Here is a 22323-nt window from a genome sequence, read left to right as displayed (position 1 = left end):
ATGGTTTTTGATTAGTGCTCAGATGTTCTCTGAGGTCTCGGGCTGCACAGCTCACGTTGATGATGACGAACAATGTGGTGGCTATTTAACTTATTGTATGGTTGGTTGTTTTCTGTTTGTCAGTCATGTTATCTCTCCTTGTTTAATGGTGATGTTCACCAATGTAGTGTTGGCTCATTGTAGATAAATAAAGATGAAAGTAAATGAACAAATCGTACGTTGGATTGTTCATAAAAATGTTTTTTTATTCCCTTCTTGACTTTGTCCTTCCAGCTTTTTACACAGTAAATGTTTCATTCATAATGGAGAAATCAAATGTATACGTATGCCCTGTTCAGTTCACAACCATGCAGTGTATTCCACCTTCTTCCTCATTTGTCTTTAACTAGCTCCCAGAAAGGTGAAGGTTTCTTTTTGCTGCATACGTTCAGCTCTTTTCAACTTTTCTCCCTCATCACTGTAGTTGTTTGTCCTTCAAAGGTCATGAACACCAAAAGAGTGGAGAAAAGAAAAGACTCCATGTCTCTGTGTTGATGTAAGACATGCATGGCTGTGGATGTGTATGAATAATGACATCTTTGACTGTGTTTGTCTTTCTGCTGTCAGTGTACGTCTGTGTGAAAGAGTCTGTGCTCACGATCAAGCGTGACTGTGTGTAGACTGTGTGTCTATGGGCTTTACTCAGCTAAAAATAAGCCCTTTGTCTCTGGGAAGAGCAGAAGAGAGGTAGAGAGGACAACTTTTATCAGCATGATCTAACTTTAATAACGCTACAGGAAGTTCACTGACGCCAAGCATCTGACCAGAGAAGCTTTCTTACATGCGTCACAGCTAAGGTGGGGGCCAGGTGATTTAAAGGAGCACATCCTATAATAGCACTTCTAGAGAACATGAATAATTCATAATTGTTTCCAGTGTTCCAAAACCACCTGTTACGTTTGTCCTTTCTCTTGGTTAAAACCCGAGAATTTCAACATTTGCTGTCTCTAACTTCAAGTGAACTTGTTTTAACTTGACTCCCCCCCAGAGGACGTGCAGTGATTTGTAACAAGTGTTTAAACTGCCAGTGATTTCCACAAATCTGCAAAGTCTGTAATTTGTAAAGTAAAAGTGAAAATTACCTTGCACATTCTTCTAAAGACGGAGCTCTCTGATGATACTAATCCTGTATGAATCTACCTCTGCTATTTCAATGTCATTTGTTGTTTCTGCAATTTCGGCCTTCATTTCACGGCGTTCCGCCTGTCATCCAAAAAAAGAAGTGGAGAAAGAAAAGTCTTAAATCAATTTTCAGCTCAAACTTCAGTCAGTTTTGCTTTGTTGTGAATATGTTTGGTAAAATCCTGAGGTTCCAGACTAATGCACGATTTGCACAAGGTCTCTGCATAAAATGGTTTCTGTTCTGTTTTTGATCTTTTAATTTCATACCTCCTGTTTGGTGCATTTTACAAATTACACTGTCACTAGCCAGCCAAGCCAGAACTCCTCAGAGAATAAAGAAATAAAATACTAAAAGAACTCATGAGCATCAAGTACAACATATATCTTCAGTAATGGTAATTCATCAGCTGTTACAGGGTAAATGGGGACAGTCTCCCAGTGAGGTTTCAGTCGTATTTTGTAGCTGTCTTCTAGACGTATGTCATTAAACTACCTCCACATGTGTCCATTCTGAGGGAGGTCTTGACATGAAGCTTGTAAAACCTCTTTTTTGGACAGAATCATTCACCCTGCTTGTTATTAGGGTCTTTAACACCACAAAGTTTGAACCTGTGACCTGTTTTCAGTTTTTTCATATCTACACTTCAGTTATGGAAATGTTAAACGTTTGCACACACACCAGCTGCTGCAGTCCCAATTTTCATCTCCCTGGTTTCCATAAAACACTGATATTTTGACGTCGTGCTCTCGTTTATCTTCTCTTCGTGGAATATAGACACCCCCACACCCCCATTCCCCAGCTGTCACGAACATGTAAAGTGAGCAATCCACCGATCGAAGCGCGGGGTGAAATGGGTTTCACTCTTTGGCATTCCAGGACGCTTTGAAGAGCCACCTGCCTGCCTTCACATCCATCTCCTCCCTCGTCTTCATATCTTTAGAGGCATGTTGCTGAGCCCGGATCGATGGCTCTGTACAACACGACAGATGAGTGGAAAATATTCACAGCCTCTTATTGATCAGCTGCACTTTACACAGTCGCAACAACAGTGCTGGCTCACTGTAAGCTGGGCTTTTTTCATTATTGGGCCTGTGACAAGAGAGAGAGCTAATGTGGCCTGGAAAATGGTCTGTTATACATTGATACATTCACATACACACACTCCATTTGTCTCTCACACACTCTCTAGAACGCAGCATGAAAGTGAAGGCCCAGCGTGCAGCATGTGGCAAAAATGAAGCATCAATACTATGATGAATTACTTTAATATCAGGATTGACTAGCATTCAGGCTCTGCCTCTTCATCCTAATAGCCCCCTGAAATTGTCCACTTTAAATATACAGGATGGATGACACTGTACAGGCTGTGGGGGTGGTGGTAAATGGATAAATTCCATTCATCTTAATGTCTTTATGACAAAGGGTTACAGAATAGCTTTGGTTTTTATTATCTGAATCTCTACAAGTGCTCATGAGGAGATCCTACTCACATAATTTATAGGTCAGGTGAACGTCTGAAGTTGTAGCTAATCTTTAGAGTAGAACTTTGAAATGAAATGTAAAGTTATTAAATTAGCTCAGGAACGGCTGGGGCTGCCGGCCAAATGTGAATATAAACTCCTGGACTCGTCTGCTGGATTAATGAAGATAGAACCTGAACCTGTTCCTCTCAGCTCTCTTTTTGTTGCAGGTGTCCAGGCTTCATTTCTGTTAACAACCTAAAACCTCTGAAACACAGCTCAGAGGAAGCTCGTGATCACAAACGAGGGACAGTTGGACATTTCAGTTCTCTGTATCAGCTTCAACTTGGCCGCTCACTTCCACCTTCCTATTGACCTCTTTAAGTCTCTGACTTTGTGTGTTTGTTTAAAGCACAAATAAAATGCAGTGAGTTGTACATGAGCAGCAGAGCCGTGCTTCTCCTAACGCACACAAACAGATGGAGTGTTAAAGAGAAGAAAGCATCAGACGTAGAGGACAGAATGAAGATGAGACAAAATAAACGATGAGAGACAGGACGCTGATGTAAACAGATAAGAGTGATGGAGGAACCCAGACAGTGTTGAGAGAAATGCTGTATGTGAAGTGTGAGAGAGGCAGATGAAACTGAAGAGCAGAAAGAGGCCAGCTCACTGTAAACACTCCATCCCGTCTATGTCTGTCTCCTAATGGCTCAGAAGGGTTTTCGTCTTCATGCCACACTGCTATGTTGCTGTTGTCATTACAGTGAAATAGAAAATGCCCGAACGGAGGTGAGCAGAGCTGTAGACGGTGCTCTCTCGATGCAGTGTCAGGTCTGCAATTCTGTGAGTGTCATAAACAGTGGAGGCGTAGTGGACGTTAGGAGGTGTATTGAACAGCCTGGCAGGAAATCACAGAGGCACTACTTGAGTACACACAATAGAAGAGTACTCACATTATACTACAGCCTGTTCTGGTTCACTGCAGGAGCTCATGTCTCCAGCAGAGATCACCACATGATATTCAGGGCTCCCTTCATCAAGTGTTACCACAGATTTGGTTAATGCATGTATTTAGTGTGAGGTGATGTAGATATTGTGCTGGTCTTACACCATTCAACTGCGTTAACTCTGGGAGTGTCTGAATTCTGGAAACCAGTTTTAAAGCTAATGGGTCAAACCAGTTTGGTTGATTCAAGGTTTTTATCACGTGAAAAACATCCGACCGCTTCAAGGCCTCACATTTTACCGGCATTTATTTTAAGATAGCAGCATAGTGGTGATTCAATATGATTCTATACAGCGCCTGAACACTACTTCCATGTCTTCATCTTCTCACTCTAAAAATTCCCATTTTACTGTATTAAATTTGTTTTATGAAGAAATTGTTCTCCATGCTTCACAGTAGAATAAAGACAAAATGTTTTATAATAAATATTTTTTTAAAATCCAGTGTTTTCTAAAGAGTCTGAAATCCATTACAGAACTTGTATATAATCAACTAAAGATTTATGTCTTAATTAGACACTTTAAGAACTAAACGTACTAAGGGCATTTAGAAAGAATCCTGAACAGCAGAAACATACGTTTTGACACTACTGTAATTTGTGGATTGGAGTGAAGATCACAGGTTGATGTTAACGCTGCTGGGAGGGGATTTCTTCCTTTAGGGAGGGCAGCAGACTTCTGATCCACTTAATCCATGTGGTTCAGGATTTGAACATCTCACAGGCTCAATTTTCCCCCCTCCAGGTTCGTGCTGCAATAAGTTAAATTGGGCCTGAGCTGAGGTGACTTGTAGACTGGCATCCTGTATCTTGTTTGTGTGGCTTGAAGCAGATTAGGTGGGTCTTTGCAGCCCCTGGACATGACATGTATTCATCACTGGAGCTCAGCCTCAATTTGTCTCTTCACTCCACGAGGCAGAGCAGAGACGAATTAGGTCCGTCTCTCTGAACTGCACATGATGCTTTTATCCAAAGGACCTGACAACAGTCTCATTCTGTTGAAGAGGAGTAGTAAACACTTCACACAGTGTGAGTGTTTCCATGATGGGCTGTGTTTAAATATGCACCAGTAAAACTATTACTGAAACCTGTTTTACCACGTTGAGAACTATCTAACTCACGTTGGGGGGGGGGGGCATCTGTGCACACACAGCTAACAGTCCTTACCTGGTTAGGTGTTTACATGACAGACAGTATAAGTGATGCAGTATTAACCTGTAGAGGTTGTAGATCGAGGCTGAAGTCTCTTCATGTTTACTTCAGTAATTACTGGGGGGGTTACCCTCTTCGTAGTTTAATTTGATCTCAGAGTGGTCGCTGTGGTGTTGGCTGTTGTTTAGATGGGAATGTGACTTCCTGTAAAATGTTAAAGTAGCTGATGAGAGGAGCCCCAGTTCTTTGTCTCCAGTTTTCAGTTTCTCCTTTCATTATAGTTTGACCGTCTTTGGCCATCATGTCCTCTGACTGTAATACGGTGTAGGGGTGTTGTGCAGAGCAGAGGTGAAGGTTTCAAGAGCTATTGGCCAAACCAGAGGTTGTCTGATCTCAACATAAGGCTTAGAGATTAAGACAGATATTTTTTTCCAGTGCATGTTATCAGTTTGTTCCTCTGTCTCTCTCACTCTTCCTTTGAGTCTCTCTCATCCTCGCTGCCTGTTGAACACGACTCCAGTCAGTTCTGTGCCTTTTATGCTGATCCTTCACCAAATCCTCTTTTTATGCTCCATGGCAAACCAAACCTTTTCATGTGAGAATAAAAGTATGTCTCAAGGTTTACACAGCAAATGCCTCATTTTACGTTTAACTTAATAGCATGGTTGTAAACTATGCTGATGTTCTGTTGCTCTTACTCTTATAGCAGAAGAGATTTAATCCAGACTTTTGATCTAATGGACTTCATTTGAACTTTCATTGACTACAAAACACATTTACTGTGTTGCTTGAAAGTTTGTGATCCTATAAGAATGTTCTTTATTTATAACCTGGTTTTAATGCAGGTTGTACAAATTGATCAATATGACTCAAATAATAATATAATTTACTGTAAAAGGTTTCCACATATCGTGTTTTAGGTCATATGTTTATTTTTCAGGCAGTTTTGGGTGTTTCCTGGTGGAATTCAGTGTCACCTGGGCTAAATATATGGTACTGATATATTTTCATCCTGTTTTTTTGTCTTTCACCTAGTCATCAGGGTTTTTCAAAGTTACACGTGCAGTAGCTTCAAACCTTTCTGAACACTGCAGTGAGCGCTCTTTTATTCATCAATCATTTATTCTTGGTTTCACACCAGCTTCTGTTTAACTTCACCTTCCACTAGTACCATCTGACCAGACTTTAAGAATAGCACATTGCAGCATCCACACAGTGCTAGCTGCAGATAACTGAGGGTAAATTCTCATCCAGTCTCTAACTTGGTTACATTCCAGGGATTGAAAAAACGGCACCTGGTGGGTGGTACAGAGCGACTCCAGCAGCTAACAGCTACATCACTCAACCAGATTAAATTCAACTGATCTCTGGCTCAGCTTCCACACACAGTCAGCCAGTGATACGAACATGATAACCTGTAAACCCGTGACATATTAACGTAATTACACAGGATTGGTCTGTGGCTTATCGATTGCCTGAAGTGCAAAGTCCACGAAGGGTCAGCTCAAATGAAACACACTGCACTATGTTTGTGGTGATTACTGGCTTAAGCAACAAGGAAATGTTATTGTATGAACCCTATTATAATTCAGTAATCACTTATTACAAACACACAACACAAGTCTCTGTTGACGTGGCATGACTATGGCTCATTGCCTGGCACTTGTATTTGTCTGTCTGTGCCTCTTTAGAGCGTCCTGTCATAATGGACTTTTCCTGCTGTTCTTTAAACACATCTCTGTCAAACAAAAACAAAGACTAGTTCTTCCCACATACTATTCTGTTCAAGTGACGATATCCCCTGTACAACATCTGTCTTTCCTAATAATGAATTAATAAATTATAAAATAAGTTAGGAATGAGATATAAAAGAATGAAGTAACTTTGTGAAATTGAGCATAAATGATGATGCAAATATTGTTGCAAATGATTATCTCTAGACTGTTTTCTAAATACCTAAAGATACACAAGTTACAAAGGGGAAAATGAGTGAAAAATGTTTTCTGACAATTGTTCTGGGCGAGGCAGGATGGTTGGGTTTTCTGTTCAATGAATAGTTGTATTGTTATATTCTGTAAAATATTGAACCTTACATCTTAAAAAGCCTTGAGATGTGACCAGTCATGTGACGAACATCTGGTGAGATGAGAGGCTGCTGAACTGCAGAAGGTGATCTACTTGTTGACAGTGTTTGATCCGACACCAAATCTTTGCTTAACAAGTGGCACATATTGCACAAAATAACACATGAAAGCACCTCATGAGCTGTGATGAATAATAAAAAGAATCTGCATATGTCCCGGTGAATTTACTGACAGCAGATCAGTCAGATAGCTGCACTGGCTCTGTGTGCTGAAATTACAGAACGTGAAAGGATTCTGTCCCCGGGGAAAGGTGTTGATGATTAGATTAGATTTAGATGTAATAGAGATGTAACCACAGGGTGCATCATGGCCAATCTGTAGATGTAGATAAATCATACAAACATTTCAAAATTTAAACTGAAAGCTGAGATTTGACCTTCCATGTAAAAAACGAATTCCTTTCTGTTGTTCTGTTGATTTTAATTAATTTGATTGTGCTTTTTTTTACTAAAAGACACAAACAGTCTGAAAACTATTGTGCAGAATATGAACAGATGCTCCAAACATGTTGTTGTGTTTGTATTTTTTCATAATGATCATGATCAGTCTGCCCTGAAAACCTTACTGGTGTTACTAGTGATAAAGTATGAACAGCTAATTTGTACCACAAAATTCTAATAGTAATACTTACTCACACATTATTAGGTACTAGCTTGTTTCTGCCTGAGCTATAGTCCCCGGTTTCTCTTTCTCATGCATTATTTCTGCTATGAAATGTTTTTAAAAGACAGTCAGCACATTTTCTGCTTTGTGAATAATGGATCGATGCCAACGTTGACAGAGACACGAGCGACTGGACACCACACAGCTCAGAAGCAGAGCTCAAACCTGTGACACCTCAGGTGATGTGTGACTTTGACTTTAAATCCACAATGACACCTCAACACAGAGTTATAGATCACTGTGGGGTAATTAAGTCTTCTGCAGGCTGGAGGCTTCACAGCTCTCACAAGAACCAGGACATAGCTTTGAAAGCTCCGGACTGCCTGGCTAGGGGGGGTGTTTATATGACATGTTTGTTAAGTGGTTCAGTGTCTTGCAGGCTGCTTCATGGAATGGTAAGGAGAGATGGCAAAGAGCATTGATAAGGGAAGGTGCATTCCTGTGCCGAGCAGCCCAGGATACCTTTAATCCTGCTGTGTCGCACACACAAACACACAGTCGCCTCTGATTTAGCTGCTGTTCTGCTGACTGCTGACAGAGTTTGGGGACATTTAATCAATCTAGGAGTTGGACCCAGACTCGTGCCTGCAAATTAAACATTATTGAATGCAGTTTGACACCAGGATGGTGCAGTTATCAAGGACATCCTTCAGCTTGAGGCCCAATCTTCACCCTGCTGAAGTGTCCCTGAGCAGGACGCTGACCTTTGACCTGTCTGTGGAAAGGGAAAGAAATCCACTTTATTGATCAGTAGAACGTCTATAAATCAGCCCACATCTGTTTGTTCATTTACGCCTGAAGGATGAAACACCTCAGCTGAGACTGGCTCTGCTTTAACAGTCTCCTGTGACATTTTGATGAAATGAGCTGTTAAGCGTTGTTGAGAACTGCTCACACACTATGTGCAGCAGGAGCTTCTCAACTTTGAAGCTCCAGCAGAATCCTAATTGGTTGGATTTAGTGTTTCCATCCAGCTTTATTGAAACATGTTTGGTTAATTGAATTTTAATGGAGATTTATAGTGATGAGACAGGTGTTTGCTTCTGTGATTGATTGCAGCCTGATGGTTGCTTCTTGGATGTTAATTTCTGCTTCCATGTATGATTGTGTTTGATTTCCCATTTGATCTAAAGATGTTTCAGAGATAAAATGTTTTGATGAACGATTTCTCTAAATACATTGAACATTAGAGCCACTACAGGCTGTCGTAGTCACCTACAGTAACAAATGGCACGTGAGTTTTCTGAAAGACTAATGTCATGTTAAGAGGAACTTAATTCATTTCATATCTTGGCAATAGGAACATTTAATATCTTTTTGTCCTCCAGCTAAAGAATCAAGTAACCATAAAGCCCCAGCTTGTGCTTCATGTACATATGTTTATAATGCAGTACAAGGCGAGCGATTCAAACTGTTGGGAGGCTTGTAGGTTGTAGAAGTCAAAAATTATTTGGTTCAGTCGAGGAAAAGTATGGTTATAGTTTGTTTCTCTGGGAAACTAAAAATTATACTTTTCTTTAAATAACAAAATGAACAATGGCTGAATTCTTTTTAGCTGCTTCAGCTTCAAGCTTCTGGTTCCGTGTTTGTCGACTCGCCGTGACGTGGTCATGCTTTAGTGGGGCACTTGAATAGAACAGGGACACACACCTTGACTTCTGCTGTCTGTAGATTGAGTCCTGTGTGTGCTAAACAAAGCAACGTATGGTGCAACCAGGCCTGTTTGTTTTGCATTGAGCATGTACACGCTCTCTGAGTGAATTCCTCACCTCACCTCTGTAGCACAGCTCATTTATTCAACTCCTTCCTCTGCTAACTGAATTACAACTAAAGTCAGACTCTGATTCCTCTGAAGAATTAGCTTTCCAATTAAAAAATAAATAATTCCGATTGTTTAAATGATGTTTCCGTGTGTTAATTCTGTCACTGACTCCTCCTGTTGTGATGTGTTTTTATACAATTTGTTTTCAAGTCCCTCGCTGCAAAAATGATCCGAGTCTAGTTGTGATTCATTAAAAAAAGCTTAACTAACTTCATTAAGAGTGAAAGACGATTAAGATAAAAGCACAGCTGTAGTTTGTTCCACAGTAAAGCATTTGTCAAATGAGAATAAACCTTTGTCTGAATTAAATCCAAGCCTCAGCACAGCGTGTTTTTCTTAGGGAGGGAGATGGTAACATTTCTGTAAGGGTAAGCTGTCATAATTTCACATCTTCCACTGAGCGGTGTAAATGCTGCTGAATGAAAACTGCTAAAAATAAACTGGTGTACAAAGTAGAAAGAGCCTCATCATTTCTGGGCTTCAAAAACACCAAGACTGCAGCTTACTGCATCCAGCAAATCATTATGCTGGAGTACAACACTGTGCCGCCACCTCACACAGCAATGACAGTCATTTGAGCAACTACCACATAGGCCCTGCAGTGGCTGCTGCTTTCATAGAACCGTGTGTGACTGTGTGCACGTGCACGTGCAGGTATAGTAGCCTGTCTGGAAATCCACCACGGCTCCAGTGCTGTGCTGGCTACCAGTCGTTGAGCTAATTAGCTTCTTCAACACAGAGCGTGATAAGAAACACAAGCTGAGAGAAAGATAGGACGTTGGAGTAAGACAGAAAAGAACGAAACCAAAGCAAGAGAGAAAACATAATGAGAAAACACAAAGACTGGAGAAAGAGGCCACTTCCAATACTCTGCTGTTTGTGCAAAGGGCAAAACGCAATTCAGTCCAAATATTTGTTGGCTTGACTGAGGTTCTGCTAACGGACGCAGCATCATCGTGTGCCTGCAGCAGAGTAACCAAAGTAACATTACGCAGCAGCTTTAAGTCTTTGTAAGCAGGTCATTGGGATTCCCTGCCCATTGTTGTGAGACCCGGTTTACTACCAAACATATTTAACTGTGGGAAAAGAACAACAACCCATTTTCTTTACTGTCTGCAAATCGAGTTAAAGTCTGTGCTGAATTTGAATGTTTCACAGAGTGAAGTGAGGACGGAGAAGGTGGGTAAAGAACCACAGGTTGGAGAAAATGAGAGGGGGGGAGGTAATCAGCAGACGTGTCTGCTTGTCAGGGGGGTGGGGGGGCTGTTTGCCAGACAACACTGTTTACCTCCCTGACAGTCTAAAATCCGCCACTCCTCCAAACATCATCACTCCCTCTCTAATCTTTCTAAATCCTGACCAGTTCTGCAGCGGAGCGATTGAGCAGATTCTGCATTTGATCTTTTTTTAAAGAAGCCACAGTGGAATGAGAGAGAAGAGAAAATAACAACCAGCGTTTCTCAAACACTTACCTTCATACACAATTAAAAACAAGAGCCAACCGGGTTTTGTCATGATACAAAGGCAACAGCAGCACAACAGGCATCTGAATCAGAACAAAAACATATTGGCAACTTTGGAGACAACCGGCGATTAGATGACAGGACAACCTGTGAGGGGGAGCAGGGAAGAGAGAGGAAGGCGGAGGCAGAAATCTACAGAGGAGAGAGGGTGGAGGCTAATAGTCGTTCTGCTTCTCAGCTGTCATTTGATGCAGTGAACACAGAAAACAAAGGAAAGAACGAGAGGCGGAGTTAGACGTGTTCAGTGTTCTGACGGGAGTGATGCAAACAGCAGACGGCAAATCAGCCGTCAAGTAGATCCAAAAGCACCCAGACTGTTTTTTTGATGAATCCAGACTATACACAGTCTGCCAGGAGGTAAAGGGCAGGCAAAGCTTAACTGCTTTAATTGCAGAGACATTATTTTTGGAGGTTGCTCGTCCATCCTGTTCTCCTCAATGAAATGTAAGAGAGTCCTTGAGTATATTATATCGTTCCTTCATCAGATCTAGAACTAATGTCCAGTTGTAATTCTATTTTCTAATTTTTCTTCTCTCCACAATCACTATTGTACAGTTTAGTATTTTAGGTATTGTCTGTATGTTGTTGTTTTATTTTGGTATTTTTTCTTGTCTTTGTAAAATACTGCTGCTACTGATAATGACAAAAGAGATGAACTCATGTCAGAATGTAAAAGATAGTGAAAGTAGAAGAAAAATAAAAAAGAGATGGATATCCAACACGTCCTCATCCACCACTGTCAGATCATGATGGTTTCTATGGCGTCAGATGCTGATGCTGCGTACTTCCTCTGGTGTCTTAAACTGTAGTTTGCTTGAGTTTGAGACACAAAGACATCTGGGTTAGAGTCGGTGAATAAACCTCAGAGTTTGGTTAAATGAGAAGATTAACTAAACACAGCGAACAGATAAAGTAGGAACTTCCTGGATACAACACAGTCGTACCTCAGTGACGTTGTTTTTTATTTAACCTTAATGTATAAATGAGGAGCAGCATAACTCCTTTAAAGTTATTGATGGATCTACACGTTGATCTCATCTCTTCACTGAGTTCTTTCAGTCTGTACAGATGCCAAGAGACAGATGAACACAGGGGGAATTTCTCTTAATGAATATTGAAGTGCTCCTTGGTTATAATGTGTGCAATGATTAGTGAAGTGCTGCTGATGGGTCACAAAGCCCAGCCGCTGTGTTTATGTGCAGAGCATCACCAACAAATCCATGTGACTTTAATTCCACTGTGTGCAAATGAAAATATGTAGAAGTCTGACAAGAAAAATGTCACGAGACTGCAGGAATACAAGAGCGTGTTATCTCCTTAAAGCCATTCTTCTAGGATTAGCAGAAATATCTTCTGAGCTGAGCGACTTAATGAGCTCTTTGACTGTTCTTAAGAACGCTGCATGATTAGAAAAGATACACACCGATAATCTAAAACCAGAACAAAACAGACACAGACTAGTTTTCAGGCACTTAAGATACAGAATATGTAGTTTTAATTTTGGTTTCAGCTGAAAATTGGAACTAAAGTTCAAAATCATCGAGGACAGTTGAGTAAAAAATGCTTCAGGGGTTACACCTTGACCCACGCTCATACAGGAGCACAGGGGAACTCATGTTGGGCTTAATAAATGTGTTTACTCTGAGTGTCTGTGGTAAAGTTGGTAAAATACTGAGTTGACAGCTGAATAATAAAAGCTCAGTGTCCTGTCCTGCATCAGGTGGGTGGACCTGAGACTTCTGTTGAGTGTGTCTAATTTGCCTGTGGTGAAAAATCTGAGCAGGCCAGGACCATCCTGGAAATGGTAGTTGTACTCAGCTGTGTGGTCACCAGTGAGCTACTGTTGTGTTCACATCTTTTACTGGACTAATATTCACAACGTGCAGGAGTTTAGAAAAGCCTCCAGCCACAACCTGAATGCAGACTAGTCCATTAAAGCAGACCTCCCTCTCATCAGTCTTTCACTGATTCTCCATGTCTCATTGTTTTGATTTTCTCTCTCACTCCATTCTGTCTCTTCTTCTTCCTCCTCTTCCTGTTTCCTTTGTCTGTATTTTTATATCCCTGGTTCTCTCTGCAGTACTTCTTCCCCAGCTGTGTTCTCTACGTCTGAGCCCTAAGCCTACTGTGCAGATCCCAGCTGCAGTGCACACACACACAAACATAAACTCATGACAAAAAAAGACATTGAATAGAAAAACATGTTCACTGTAAAACATTAAACTAGTATAGATGTTCCCCTCGCAGTGCTTTGTGACATATTGGTAGCTGTGTTTACTGATAAGAGGAACCAAAGAAGACGTGTGTGTCCGTGTTTCCTTGATTGTGATGATTGCGTGTACGGGTCTTTGAATGGAGATTCCGAGTATATATCTGTACATGTGTCTGTGTATCTTGTTCTTGCAGTTTCAGTTCGTTCGGGTGCCTGTGTGTGTTTATTGTGTACTTTCCCTGTGTGTCTGTTGTGCAGCAGAGGGAATTATCCAGGAGGAAGGGGAGATAGATGACCGGCTGGTGATAGAGGCGATTGCTGGGTGACAGTTGTGGGGGACTTAACAACCTGCCATCAAATTACTTTCTAGGAAGAAGAGCAGAGCTTAAGATAGCTCCATACTTATCTGTTATAACTGAAGGGAGGGTGTGGGAGGGATGGGAGGTGTGAGGGCAATATGGATCAGAGAGGGGAAAGGTGAGAGACAAACCATGAAAAAAAAAAACATGAAACTGGTGAGAGGATGGAGGAGGAAAGATGGTGAAAGAGAGAGAAGTGAGGAAGGAAGGGAAGAGGAGATGAGAAGCTGGTGGGAATCGAGAATAGATGTGGTGAAGGGGGGAGAGGAAAAGCAGGAGGAACTGCACTGACTCAGTTATTAGTTGTACTGTGATCTTACCCAGGGCAGATATCTCCCGATTCATACTGGAACACAGCCTGGCTCTGCTCACCTCCAGCTGTGCTGCAAAGCCTGGTTACACTGCAACACAGAGGAGGCAGTGACACGGAGACTTGTTCAGACTTAAGCTGCCACATTACTAAAGTAAGTAATCTAGTCTCCAGTGAGACTGGAAATGTGCAGAGTGCAGACTACAGTGTTTGTGGTTTGTATTACAGCGAGCATTCTGCATTCTGCTTCTTTTATTTATATGTAACAGTATTCATGATCCTGAAGTACTGTCGTTGGTAGATTCTGTTATTTACCTGCAGTTGTTCCATGCTCAGTGATTTTTGTTGCTTTTTCTCCGGCTCCTACATTGTATGTTCCTATGCAACTAAACCTCAACCATTGTTGTATAGAATCACTCTTTGCATTTATTATCGTAAACTGAGTGGAAAGTTGCAGGTCGGGTGGGTACAGGTGTCTGAAGCACATGACCTTCACACTACAGACCTGAGTTTGACTCTGCTGTCCCACATGGTTAGGTTTAGGCAGGAACAGCATTTTGGTGAAGTGGGAGAAAGATTGTGGGTTTATTTAAAGACACTGAAGTGATGTCAGCACATACACCCTCACTGTGTGTTCTGCACACACTCACACACTCTTCTGGGCACACACTTTGTCAATCTCTCACTAGCACATACACACTGAGATACTGACTGACACTGACAGATGGCAGGTCGTTAGATTGGATGTGGTGACAGAAGCGCCACTTTACGTGTTGTTTCCACGGTAAGGGGCGTTGCCTATGGTAACCATTTTTGCGACTAAAACCGAGATTGAGTTTCCCTTCGCCAGGGTGACAGATAACAAGACCTTAGCAATCAAACCCCAACAGTATCAAACGCTCGACCATCAGTCAGAGGTGACAGCTGAACCGAGGCAGACATACAGACGATGGATGATTGTTGCAAGGAGACAAGGACACAAGGGAGATGGGACACAAGAGTGAGGTATAGGTTATAAGCTATAGGTACCGCAGCAGTAGGATAGAAAAAAGAAAAATCAACACTCCCAAGTTGTGACTGAAACTGTCTTTATTGGAGAGGGATACTGCAAACTTACTGTACCTACACACATAAGGAAACGAACCTTGATGATTTAATCCCAGGATTTAAAACTGAGCTAGATCTGAAGCTAATTGAGTGATTATTAGGAAACTGATGGAACAGTGAGGGTTGTGTTGAGGTAATTACAAACTTAAATTTAAATTCAATTTAAAGCAATGATTACTTCAACTAAGCATCAGGCTCCTTTCATTTGTCTGCTCTTTTTCTATTTTTAAGTCGAACCAACGCACACATTTCCACCTGTGTAGTCTGTTTACAGACAGAATTCATTTTAACTGATTAATTACGTTGTACAATTTTGTTAAATCTTTATCTTTACATTTACAAAAGGTCAACTCGTTCCTTTGCATTGATTTGTCATTATGCCTGGCTTCAGTCTGAGAGTTTAAAGTGGCGCTAACACTCACTCCTGCTGTACAGTCCTCAAACACAATGTCAGTGAGACGCACTGAATATTACACCGTGAATTCAGTCAGGTTCACAATGTCCCCATACAGCCTTTAAACTAAATACTGCAGATTTAAATGTTGTGAAAACCTGAACCTTAAATCTGAAGTCATGCTTCAGCTTTTTAAAGATGCCTGACCACCATCATGTTTTAAACTCATTTCAGTCTCAGCCAACCTGTCGTGATTCTAATGACATCTCGCACTGAGAATAATTTCACTTCAATTTGTCAAAACCTGTGGAAGGATTGCTTTGTCTGTTTTACCAAGTCAACCAACTCACACTCCATAAACATGACGTTCCAGTGTGTGTATTGTATGTTCAGTATATTTTATGACCAGTCAGCAGATTAACAGACCTCCAGGCTGCATGTCTCATCCGTGATGGATCAATAGGAGCTTCTTCAGATCCATTTATCCATACATCTATTTAAAATGAACACATGGGTCCTTATGTGTGTTAGTGTGATCTGCTGCAGGGTTTCAGCTCACTTCAGTTAGTACTCAGTCAGTCACATCCAGCTGTGATAGGATGTTTGAATTAAAGCTGCAGGTTTAAAGGCCTCCGAGCACCTTCAGATGTCTGATAGGTTTTACCTCTCAGAAAGAAAACCAAACCTCTGCTCATGGATCTCGTGTTTACCCACCATTGATCCAAACTTGATTGTTCTCTGTGCTGTCAGGGCTCTTTCATTTGATTTTGTTTTCCCCTATGGTTTTAGAGAAGCCAGAAGCAGACGGTTGTGTGTTGTGTGTGCTGTCTGACAGCCTGTACTGTTATGAAGCAAATGTCGTTTTACTTAAGACGGTGTCAGTATGAGCCACACACCGGACGAAACACAGTTTTAGCTCTTACATTTGCTCGTTGCAGGCAGCTGAGTTTGACCTGTCCAGTATTTGATTAGCAGAAACCTCTAGAATCACCACCCATCGGTTTTAATAACATCAATGGTTATGGTTATGTGTACATCAGAGGTGTCACCTGGTTTAGCATCTATTACAGTCTGTATACAGTTTGTTTCTGAACTGTAAAGAATCAAAACCTCGTAAAGCTAACACATAATTTACCCTTACATAGCTTTGAATATACAAAGCCAATGTGTAGCATTAGTCATGATCACAGATGAGATCATTTCATCTGTTTTTTAACACAGAGCGATAAGAGAGAAGTGTAGTGCAGTAGTATGACACGTATTTATAAAGTATCTCACTTCACCTCTGGTTCAATTCACTTACAATCTGTTCAAAAACACTAAATGTATATTAACAATCCACATGCTGGACATTTCATTTCATTATTTTGGCAGACAAAGCAAAGTGCATATAGGCACATATCAGTGTTTAACTCTCACTCATTAAGAAATTTAGACCTAACGTGTCAATTTCTGGGTTTTCATTTCCACTAAGAGCTTGTTGCTGTACAGTTACTTTAAATTTACCTTACTAACATGAAAATGTCAAATCTACCACTCAAACTGTCAGCAAGGTAGAAAAGATGCATCTCCCAAAATATCAAATGACTGCATTACATTTGCAGACTCTAATAATATTTCAGTACAGAGAAGCCATTAATATCGATCCAGTATGCAGATGGGAAAAAAAAAACTATTACTTTAATTCAGTGAAAGAAATACCTGACATCAATGTACTTCATCAAACAGATGTGAAAATGATCAAAATATAACTTTAGTTAAGAGGAAATGTTTCTAACAACATATTAAATGGAAAGTTCTGGAAATCAAAGTCTGCACTTTTGTCTAATGCTGTAGGAGCTCGGAGGGAAACATCTGCAGTCCTGTTGTTTCCTCAGCAGCGTTCTGTGATCGTCCTGTTAGTTCACAGTTAAGTTTATTGTATTCTCCTCTGTTATTTACCTAGAGCCATTTCAACACTTCAGAAACGACCTGATCATTAATTTTTTATTATTTTTCTTTTGACAGCACAGAACAAACTTTACAGGTGTCGTTAGTATTTGCAAATAAACAACAGGTTCACGCTTGTGAATCTCCCATTTCTAGATTAAATGTGCTGAAGAGAAGCTGATTGAAGGGAAACAGGAGCAAGGGAGCAGGAACGGGAATGTTCTCCAAGTATAATGCTGAATAATGAATCTGGGCTCCACCGAGCTTCTGTTTTCTGCAGCTTCCTGCTTTTTTAAGTTCAACGCTAAAGAAGCTGGAGAAGTAACGGATCCAGTGATTTCATGTAAGATGATCACAGAACACGCAGCTTTATGCTGAACCTCCCTCAGTGCTTGTATTGAGTTTTTGGAGACACAGTGGAAGAATGAAACCTTTTTAACAGCACGATTCTAAATTCCCCTTCTGTCTTTCCCCAAAGTAAAACTCCAGTTTGGTTTCAACGTACTGGAACTGTTCGTTCCTCCGACCATGTTAATTACAGCAGAGGCAGCTCCTCTCTAACTCCAGCTGACACTTGACAGCTGTTTTTAAAACACACAGTATTCAGAATGGACTTTGCTGAACTCCTGAGATTTGATTTGGTATTATTCTTTTGTTCCTTGTCACGGTGCTGAACGTTTCTCTGGAGAGATTCAGTACGGAAAAGCACTCGGTTTCATTTAGCTTAATAAAAACCCACTCACAGATCAGATCAAGCTCATACGTCTTCTCCGTGGCTGCTATCTGTGGCTAAAGCTCTGATCTGGTAACATTTTATAATTCGTTTCCACGTCGTCACTATTTGATTCTTTTGTCACATTTAATGTGCAAAAGGACAAAACCATTGACTAGTTGTTGACTTTTGGTTTTGTTGTGTAGACGTTAAGCTTTGTCGTCGTTGGTTCAGTAGGATTCGGACTATACAATAACTAATCTCTCCTCATGGATCTCTGAGCCATGCTATAGCTAGTGCTAATCCCTTAGTCGCAGCATTAGCCCTTAAAGCTAATCCTCTGTAGTGCTAGCTCATGCTGATGCTAATCCACTGCTGAGCAGCTAATGCTAGTCCAGCTAACAGTCAAAGAGATGCTGCTCATTATGGTCCTGTGTATGTGTATATACATATATATACACATATATATATATTATATGTGTATATATACACATATATATATATATATATATATATATATATATATATATATATATATATATATATATATATATATATATATATATATATATATATATATATATATATACATATATATATATATATATATATATATATATATATATATATATATATATATATATATATATATATATATATGTATGTATATGTATGTATATATATATGTATGTATGTATGTTGTTGTTGCACAGAATCGAACAATAAGAAATAAAAGTATGGTTCATTTATTTGTAGGCGTGTAGATGTTTTTCTATAGGAGAGGAGATTTAAATCAAATCACTGAGGTGTTGGATGTATCAGGCCTTGATATATTACACGTGGTTTAGAGTTTTGTGTCAGTCAGCCAGTCAGTAAATACTGAGCGTTTGGTTATAAAGTAACTTACTGTGACAGAAATATGACATTGTTGGTGTGTCTGGCAGTGGAGGAAGCAAACGTCCATTCACAGCATAACCAATAAAGACCGATCATAACGTGAACGTGGTCTTTACTCACACCCAGAAACACGGCTTCACCAGAGACCAGTGGTCTGATGTTTGTAGAATATCTGTGTCTTCATGGGGACTTGGTGTCCTGGGGTAAACTCTGACCTTGACCACTGAGAGCTGGGATTAGCTTCAGTCACCTTGTACCCTTTAAAAGCAGTATAGATAATGAGGAAGTGGGACTAGATTAATTATACTGTAACTACTAAACTGAAATGACTGTTTATGTGACTGTGGATTAGCTTCTGAAGAGTTACTTGAGTTGTTTCGATGTGCATTTCTGAATCAGATGTTCTACACGTTTCCCGACCAGTTATTTGCTGTTTGTCTGATTCTTTTCTTTCCTGTGTCGGACGGTTTCTCCACTGACACAGTCTCTCCTCCTTCTCCCACTTCTTCTACTAATTCTTTCTCCTGCGACAGTTTTTCATGTTTTTATTTCTGCTTATTTTTCATGACCACTGTTGTTTTAATGCCGTCGTCCATCATGTTGTGTTTTAAAGTCATTTAGATTTATCTTATTCAGTCGCCCGTTATCATCCAGACGTTCTCGTATTTTTTTCTTTCTTTTGAGGACGCCGTTATAATAACTTGCCTTTTCCTGTCATTTATCTCTGCTGTGCAAATTGTGTTTATGCTCTGTTCTTCTGTTGTGGCTGTATTTTATCACCTTGTTTAATTACCTTACTCGTATCTTTTATGACCACGCGCACTAAATAACTAAACAGAAGTACATCCATTCCAGCCTGGAGCCAACTCAAGTTATTAAATGCAGAAAATGGGATTTCTTTGGGAAAAAAGTCCATGTATGTATATATCAATGCATTTACGTGATGTAATGATTGCTCTGGAAGGCAACCCACTCCGCCCTTAGAGCAACTTTTTGGCTCGTTGTTATATACTGTCAGTTTTTTCTGAAGCCATATTTACGGGGGTTTGGGGTATTCCCACCTTTCCTTCAGACCTCATCAGCTTCACTTAGCATTTTTCACATTACCCAGCATGCTTTGGGAGAAACCCAAGAGATTACACATGAACAATAAGCTTCAGGTTTCAGGGTGTAGGTGGACGGAGTAATGAGGAAAGAAAGCAGAATGTTTTTAGCGAGAGTCATGTCACTTACTAAAATCACAGGTTTTTCCTTAGAGACTGCAGCAAACTGCATTTTTCCTTCTTCTCTGATGGAGTTTGTGTGATTGAATGTTGAAATGTCAGCAGCACTACAGAAAACACTCCGGACCGATTCTGAAAGACAAATGCCAGAACATTGGGGCTCTTCATTTACTCTCTTCATACAGCGTGTAAACAATAGTTTATCCAGTTGCACAAAAAACCCAAACCAAACTAAAAACCACACTAGACATTGTTAGTGTTGTGGCTTCAGAGCTCAGTATGTCAGAGGTGTTTAAACGTTCATCTTTTTGTTCTCAGACATTTCTGGAGTTGATGTTTGAGTCATTTCACTGTTGTTGCTAAAGTTTGTGGATTAAAATGAAGTGATTAAAAAACAGAAATGAGAAAAGCATGTTTACTACTCATTTTATTATCAGTTAATGTAATGATTATTTGCTTTATTCCCCTTTTTCTTTATCTACTGAATAGTGATCAATAATTTAAATGAGATAAGGATAATCCTACAAGTTTGAAAAGTCGGGCAAATTATTGCTTATTGGCAAATTTGCACCTGAAAAAAACCCATCACCCTGGATTTTCCCTTCACACCTTCCATATGTCCTGCTGAGGAACTTTGATGAAAGGAAAATGGTAGAGTAGCAAAGGAGGGATGTTGGGAAAGGAAAGAGAAGAGAAGGAAAAGGGAAGGGAGGGAAATGAGAGCAGGGAGCGATGACAGAAGTCAAGCAGCTTTAAGAATACTAATGAATAATGATGCAACATGTTGACATTTCTCTTCTTCCCTTCTCCATCCCTGCACTCGTTCCTTGCCTCCATTTCCACCTACCTCCCTTCCTCCTCTCCTTCTCTTCCTCTGCTTTTCTGCAGGTAGGAGGGTGTCCTTGTTAGCTTGTCATTGTGTTGTAACCCCAAGGCCAGTGATGTGACTCGAATGTGAATGCGCCATAAAACCACTAACTCTACCTGAGGACTTCCTGCTTCCCCCAGAAACCCAGGTAGGTCGTCCATAATGGAATTTTTAATGTGCTGATTCTGTTTTGATTCTGTTTGTTGAATAATTACAAATGGTAACCAGGAAAAGCACAAATCGTCCTGAACAAACAGTCAGCCATCTTACTGGGCAGGTAACTTAACTAATCAGCAGCTGCGTAAGTGACTGTAGCTCGTTCATTAACTGACTCATACAACAGTGAAAATGACTGTTGTGATTTGTGATTTGAATTTATTGGAGCTTTGCTGTGTGACACTTGTGGATATGATCATAGATCTTAGTAGTAGTTTGTATGGGAGGGTTGAAGGACTTCTCCTCCTACCCAGTCATCTGGCCTTTGTTAAAGTCGCTCAGGTTTTTACACCTGCCCATTTCTCCCCCACCCAACTCCCCTGATTATGAGCCTCAGTACATTTCAGACCTTCACATGCACCATTGTTTCCAGATAATCAGTGTTATTAGCTGCATCTGTGAGTGGTCACAATGTTTTGGCTCTCAGCAGACAGCAACAATGTGAGTGGGTGTTTTCCTGAATAAACACAAAGCATGGGACACCAGCTGATGGTACTGTGCTTTCTGTGTGTGGAGTAGCAGGGTTGAAGCTACTGAACTCAAATGAGTCACATTAGGAGACAGAGGTAGTAAAATTTCATCTTCGTACTGTGCCTCTTAAAATATTATGTGCCGTCACAGAGATTTGGGACGTGGTTTCTCGTTGTTGTCTCACAAAACAAGTTATTATATGATAAAATCTCTTGTTGCATTCTGGCAACCTTCTTATCTTCTGTCACTTCATTCCCAAACTCTGTGCAGCTGTTTACAAAATATAATAAAATGTTCTGGTCAATACGCACAGTTGAGTCATTTTGCTAACTTATCCTGAGTGACTCGCAATGGCTGTAACAGAATAAGCTGCATAAGCCACAATTCCCGCATCAACCACAGGACAACTGTCCAAGAAGAAAGAGCTATAAGAGGATTGCAAGGGTCACAGCTGCAGTGTGTGCACGAAAGATGCAATAAATATCCCTGTGTCCATAAAATGAGATCTTACTGTATTACAGCCCAGTGCTGGAGCATGAAATAAGAGGTGAAAGAGGAGACACTTTGAAATCAGACTCATATTTGGTGTTTGCATTCAGATAGAAAAATCAGCAATTTACTGCATAAAATATTTGTCTGCTCATTTTTACAGATACACATTCTTATTTCTTATTTCCTCCTCTTCTTGATGC

General features: G+C 40.4%; 1 protein-coding gene across 1 annotated transcript in view; it reads left to right on the top strand.

Moving 5' to 3' along the window:
- Positions 1–22323, top strand: part of si:cabz01090165.1 (LRR and FN3 domain-containing protein) — a 181429-nt gene that overhangs the window by 17955 nt on the left and 141151 nt on the right. Inside the window, exon 2 of the mRNA XM_026376628.1 lies at positions 20965–21092. The gene's annotated coding sequence lies outside the window, so the exon portion shown is untranslated. The remainder of the gene's footprint in view (positions 1–20964; positions 21093–22323) is intronic.

This window comes from Anabas testudineus, chromosome 13, assembly GCF_900324465.2.
Source record: "Anabas testudineus chromosome 13, fAnaTes1.2, whole genome shotgun sequence".
NCBI classification, from domain to species: Eukaryota; Metazoa; Chordata; class Actinopteri; order Anabantiformes; family Anabantidae; genus Anabas; species Anabas testudineus.
The sequence above is the reverse complement of the archived record's forward strand: the minus strand, read 5'-3'. Positions and strand labels throughout refer to the sequence as shown.